Genomic DNA, 6628 nt, shown 5'->3' with positions numbered 1-6628 from the left:
AATGTTTCTCACAAAAGAGCATTACATTCTTCACACTGCTCTGAATAGAAGCCAGAGACATATGGACTACTGTTACTTTTCCTCCCTGTCCCACCACCCCAAATGTTACAGTGACCACAAAGCAAAATGTTCACAATAATTATATGGGCAGGGGTGGGGACCTCTTTAAACCACCAACAATGAACAAACATTGCAATTCACTGCACTCTGCTGCTGTTTCAAAATTTCAATGTTAGTTTTTGGACACCCTCCCCCACCCCCAACCTTGTTTTGTAAGGAACTAAAACATTACATCTGGTGAATAGCAAAGATTTTACTATATCTCAAATGCATAGTACCTATGAAGCGGAGGAATGTTGGCTTTTTAAACAGAAGCAGATTAAAGAAGAAAAAAAAAAAGATGCAGGACTCCTTCAGTTCCTCACTGCTGCTGCTGCTGCTAACTCGCTTCAGTCTGTCTACTCTGTGTGACCTCATAGACGGCAGCCCACCAGGCTCCTGGGTCCGCAGGATTCTCTAGGCAAGAGTACTGGAGTGGGCTGCCATTTCCCTCTCCATCAGTTCTTCACTAGTCTTAGAAAAACTTTCCAGAATACTGCTTCACACTGATCTGTAGCCAATACTGTGCATCCTATATCTGGTCCTGTGCTCCTCTAATGGTAACGATTTGATCTTTGGATCCTTCTAAAGGCTCCTCAATTTTTGTAGAAGCTTTTGACTCATGACTAATTTGTTTAATCCACTTACCCCCTTTGCCAGTAAGATCCAGCCAAATCTTTGGGAATAGTTACTCGTGTAGTAATAATAGGTCCATCAAGATCACCATATGAGGCTCGACCCCCTGCACAGGAATAATCACATCCAGAGCCACCCTGAGGTTCAGAAGCCATCTGCCACTCTGATGGGCTCCATGTGTCTATTGCAGAGTCCCAGGTTTCATCGGCACTGAAAGTAATCATGCCATGGTAATGGTCTCCAGGTCTTCCTCTTCTGTAATAGGCCATTAGATCTCCTCTAGGTGGTGGTGGTGGTGGAAGAGGAAAATTCCGAACTCTACTACCACCCCGACCACCTCTTCCAGAAGAGAGTGAAGGAGGTCCTTGACGAGGTCTCATATCATCATAATCTCTTCTGGAAGGAGGCATAGGACCCCCACCCAGACCAGGCAGCATTCCGTCAAAGCCACCTCTTCCCTGAATGGGAACTCCCACAGGACGTCCACAGCAGTCATCAAACATCATTGTAAAACCACCATAGTCATAGATTTCCTCATAAAAATTGGGATCATGAGGTTGAGCATGTCCTTTGATGGGAGACTCAGATATAAGATCAAAAATGATCTTTATGCACTCTCCAGACCTATCAGGTTTTCCTCCGATAGGAACGACTGTGTCAGTAGATTGAGGACAACATTCCTGGAAAAGCTTGACTGTTGTCTAGGTGTTCTCTCGAAGTTCTTTGATTTTATCACCTTGGACTCCAATAATTCCTCCTGCCAGGCTCTGATGAATCAACAACCTTATCTCACAGTCAAAGTCGCTTCCTTTATAGTGTTGGCAATTTAAGCATTCCACTACATCAGATTCTAGAGGGAGCTGGCTGGTGGCAGTGGGTGATGGCAACTGCAGGCCATCTTCCAAGGTAGGGATGATTATCTTCAGAATTTCTCCAGTCATTTCAATATCAGTACTGATACTCAATATGCGCTGGGGGTCACCGCTGTCTGGGACTGAAACACTGGCAATTGTAGTCTGTACGGAGAGCCTTAATATTCTTGCCTCCTTTTCTTATCACTGTCCCAGCATTCTTGCTCTGAAGCAGAATGCATAATTCAACCATCTCATCAGTGTTTCTAGACCTTTTAAAAGCTTTTTCCTCTTTCATATTTCAGCAGGGCATTTACCAAATTCGACACTGGTTTTGGTAAAGGTTTCCTCTGTTCATTTTATATTTTCTTGTATTCAAGGGACAAACCAATCAGTTATTAAATATATTGTTCTAGGGAAGAACTGAAGTGTTCTGGGCGGGACCAACTGACACCCTAGTGCTGTAGTAGCCCTGCAAGGCTACCGTCCCTGTGTCACGGTGTTTCTTCTCCAGTCACAGCGAGACAGAGAACATAGTTTCTAGTTGTTATTTACTTTATATAGCTCAGATAACTCTATTGTTTAGTGTGTTCATATTAGTGTTAATATTCTCTTTGTGGCAATCTATATGCCTTGTCTTATGATAGCACACTGGGGAATTATTCCCCAATGAAACATGTCTGCCCTACAATATAATTAAAGAAGAGATGCAATTTTCTTATAGAAGTCCACTTAAATATACCAATTTTGTATACTTTCATCTAAATCCCTTTGACTTTTATACCTTTAGCTTTCTTTAGGATCTGATCAACACACTTTTTTCTTAGAGGAGGAGTTTTAGAAAATTTTTGATGTTATTTCTGTTGCTGTTTCCTGTCCATTTTATCTACTTTTAAATAAAAAGCTTTAGGATCCCCAAAATGGCATTGAGCCAAGGAGGCCAGGCCCTTTGGCCTAACTGTTATACCAAATCATTGCTTGCCAGATATCTCTGTGTAAATTTTTCTAGCCCCTTTAAACATATATTTTAAAACTGGGGTAAATTGAAAGACTTACTTGGCTTTTAACATGGGGTACCAGTAGCTGGTCCCTTTTGGCCTATTTAACCTGAAGTAGTGTAGTAATATCAAATTTTATTTTAATCACATAAATGTCCATTTTATTTATCCCATTCTAGATAGCCATCCAAAGAGTTATGTATTTGTTTGAGATAAGTCCTTTTAAGAAAGTTCTACCTTGTTGGAAATTATAACTAGACTTACCTTGCAAGTTTTTTTTCCTGTTGACATTATAATTATTCTAATGCTCTTAACATTTAAAAAATGAAGATCACAGTGTCCAGTCCTATCACATCATAGCAAATAGATGGTGGAAATGTGGAAACAGTGTCAGATTTCATTTTCTCAGGCTCCGAAATCAATGTGGATGGTGACTGCAGTCACAAAATTAAAAGATGCTTGCTCCTTGTAAGAATAACTATGATAAACCTAGACAGTGTATTAAAAAGCAGAGACATCACTTTGTCAACAAAGGTCTATATAGTCAAAGCTGTTTTTTTCTAGTAGTCATGTATGAATGTGAGAGTTGAACCATAAAGAAAGCTGAGTGCCTAAGAATTGATGCTTTCAAATTGTGGTTCTGGAGAAGACTCTTGAGAGTCCCTTGGACAGCAAGGAGATCAAAGCAATCAATCTTAAAGGAAATCAGTCCTGAATATTCATTGGAAGTACTGATGCCAAAATTCCAATACTTTGGGGACCTAATAGGAAGAGCTGACTCATTGTAAAAGACCCTGATGATGGGAAAAATTGAGGGCAAGAGGAGAAAACCAACAGAGGACAAGATGGTTGGGTGGCATCACTGACTCAGTAGACATGAGTTTGAGCAAACTCAGGGAGAAAGTGAAGGATAGGGGAAGCCTGAAGTGCTGCAGTTCATGGAGTCACAGATAGTTAGACCAGACTTAGCAAATGAGCAACAGTAAATGCTCTTATTGACATCTGTAAGACACATTGAGGGGCTTTGCAGGTGGCACTAGTCATAAAGAACCCACCTATCAATGCTGGAGACATAAGAGACATATGTTTGATCACTGGGGATTGGGAAGACCCCCTGGAAAAAGAAATGGCAACCCATCTCAGTATACTTGCTTGGAGAATCCCATGGACAAGGAGTCTAGTGGGTTACAGTCCATTGCATAGCAAAGAGTCCAGGTATGACTTAGCAACTAACACTAACACTGTCAAGACCAATTGAGGGGAAGCAAAGACCACAAAGGAAGCTTCCCAAACTAGTTTTTCTTACTCCTCTTAAACAACAGAAGGTGTTTTTGTTTGTTTGTTTTGTTTTTGAAATACAGCAGTTTATAATGTGAGCACTCAAGAGTCACTAATTAGTTTCTCCAGTTTTAAAGGATTTATCATTTGGTTATCAATAAAACATATATCAATAGAGATTTAAACCATTAAGACACAAAAGATTGCTCCATAAGAGAATGGGGGAGGATATAACCTAAATCCAGAGAATTTACTCCCAAAAATAGTATGGCAAGAGCCAAGTTTTCAAAAACATAAAGAAACAAAACACACAAATACAAAATGTCCTGGGAAGATCAATTAGAACATTTTCATCTCAAAGACACCAAGAAATGGAAGTTTGCCCCTAGAAGACCTTTGTTTAAGGTTTTATTGGCTTTTAGCTTTAACTGCACAGGCAATAAAAGAGTCCACTTAAGTTTTAGGGTGAGAGTTCCTTTAATTTCCAATTGAGTAAATAGTTGTAAGTTTTGTATGTACATTTATTTAGCTGGGATATTGCCAATTTCTTGTTCCTATTTATTTTATTTAGACACCTTGATTTCCCACCTGAAATCAGTTTGTGGAGATAAAATTCCTAGTGACAACAGTGCGGTGGGCCAGTGTGTGCTGCTTGAGAGCTTAACTTCTCTGGTTTTGCCCCAGGGTTATTTTAGCCCCATATTACTTGCCTTGGGTCTCCCAGTGGAGTACAAGATTTCCATGGTCAATCTTTATGTGTATTTCTGGTTGAGTAGTTTGTTAATTACATGAGTGAGTTTCCCTATAGGAACAAGCTGAACCATGTGAGGGCTTGCCTCTACCAAGTTTCTCAGACACCTGAAACACCCATTTCCAGTCAGGAGCAGAGAATCCCTTCTTCAAGATTTCAGTTTTATTTTGACAAACTCTATTAAGGTAGCCAACTCAAGGAAAAATGAAAGGCTAGTCTTCCCCCAAATAACTCAGTCCCAACTTGCTCAGTGTTTAACTAGGCAAGTCTTCCCAGTTTCTAAACTAAGGCTAACCACTAAGTATCCAAACTGAATCTTCCCAGTGCCTTAACACTGAGGAACATCTGCTCAGCTCCTAAACTGAGAAGAACTTCCCAGTCCTTCAACTGAAGATACCCACCCAATGTCTATACTGAGAAATCCAGATACCACTTCTCAAAAACAAATTTCAAGGATAACTGATTCCCCAAATGAATAAAACTCAGGATCATCAACCAACATAAGAGACTCAAGAACTAGGAGAGACTCACTCAAATCCTTCTGGACTCCCTAAGGTGATGTATAAGAGGCATAAGAGGCCTCTGTTGGTACCAAGGCTCTGGATCTTCATAGAGTTCAGAGAGAGGGGAAGGGTCTACTCTGAGTCCCTTTATGGTCACCAAAAATGTTGACTTAAAAGCAGAAAGTTATATTTTTATTTGGTGGGGATTTTTAGGACTTTAAGTCCAAGAGATAGCATTTCAAGTACCCCTGAGATAACTTCTCCAAGGAGGCATAGGGAAGAGTCAGATTATATAGAGGACTGCACCACAAGTAGTCCAAACATCAAAAGATTATTGTTAATTAATGAAACCTCTGTGCAGAACAAGAAGCAATAGTTAGAAAAAGATGTGGAACAAGGCTGTATATTATAATCCTGCTTGTTTAACTTATATGCAGAGTATATCATGTGAAATGTCAAGTTGGATGACTCACAAACTGGAATCAACATTGCCGGGAGAAATATCAACAACCTCAGATATGCAGATGCTATCACTTAATGGCAGCAAATGAAGAGAAACTAAAGAGACTCCTGATGAAGGTGAAAGAAGAGAGTGAAAAGGCTGGCTTAAAACTCAACATTCAAAATATGAAGATCATGACATCTTGTCCCATCACTTCATGGCAAAGATTTTGGGGAAAAGTGACAGACTATTTTCTTGGGCTCCAAAATCAATATGCATGGTGACTCTAGCCACAAAATTTAGAGACACTTGTTCCTTGGAAGAAAATGTAGGACAAAACTAGACAGCGTATTAAAAGCAGAGACATCACGTTGCCAACAAAAGTCCATCTAGTCAAAGCTACGATTTTTCAGTAGTCATGTGTGGATGTGAGAGTTGAACCATAAAGAAGACTGAGTGAGTGAGTGACTGAAAGTCACTCATTTATGTTTGACTCTTTGTGACCCCATGGACTATCCATGGAATTCTCCAGGCCAGAATACTGGAGAGGGTAGCCTTTTCCTTTTCCAGGGGATCTTCCAAACCTGGGATCAAACCTAGGCCTCCCACATTGCAGACAGATTATTTGCCAGCTGAGGCACAAGGGAAGAAAGCTGAGTATCTAAAAATTGATGCTTTAGAATAGTGGTGCTGGAGAAGACTCTTGAGAGTCCTTGAAGAACAAGGAGATCAAACAATCAATCCTAAAGGAAATTGACCCTGAATATTCATTTCAAGGACTGATGCTGAAGCTGAAACTGAAGCTCCAATACTTTGGCCATCTGATGCAAAGACCTGACTAATTGGAAAAGACCCTGATTCTGGAAAAGATTGAAAGCAGGAGGAGAATGGAGTGACAGAGGAGCAGACTGTTGGGTGACATCACTGACTCAATGGACATGAGTTTGAGCAAGCTCCAGAAGTTGATGAGGGACAGAGAAGCCTGGTGTGCTACAGTCCATGAGGTTGCAGAGTCAGGCACAACTTAGTGACTGAAACACATCAACAGCAACAAAATGAAAACCAGATAT

General features: G+C 40.4%; 1 pseudogene; it reads right to left on the bottom strand.

Annotated features, from left to right (window-relative positions):
• Nucleotides 1-574: 574 nt before the first annotated feature.
• Nucleotides 575-4605, bottom strand: LOC138089030 (heterogeneous nuclear ribonucleoprotein K pseudogene; annotated as a pseudogene).
• Nucleotides 4606-6628: the final 2023 nt, after the last annotated feature.

The sequence above is a fragment of the Capricornis sumatraensis genome, chromosome 12 (genome assembly GCF_032405125.1).
Source record: "Capricornis sumatraensis isolate serow.1 chromosome 12, serow.2, whole genome shotgun sequence".
Classification (NCBI taxonomy): Eukaryota; Metazoa; Chordata; class Mammalia; order Artiodactyla; family Bovidae; genus Capricornis; species Capricornis sumatraensis.
This window is presented reverse-complemented; position numbering and strand designations above follow the sequence as displayed.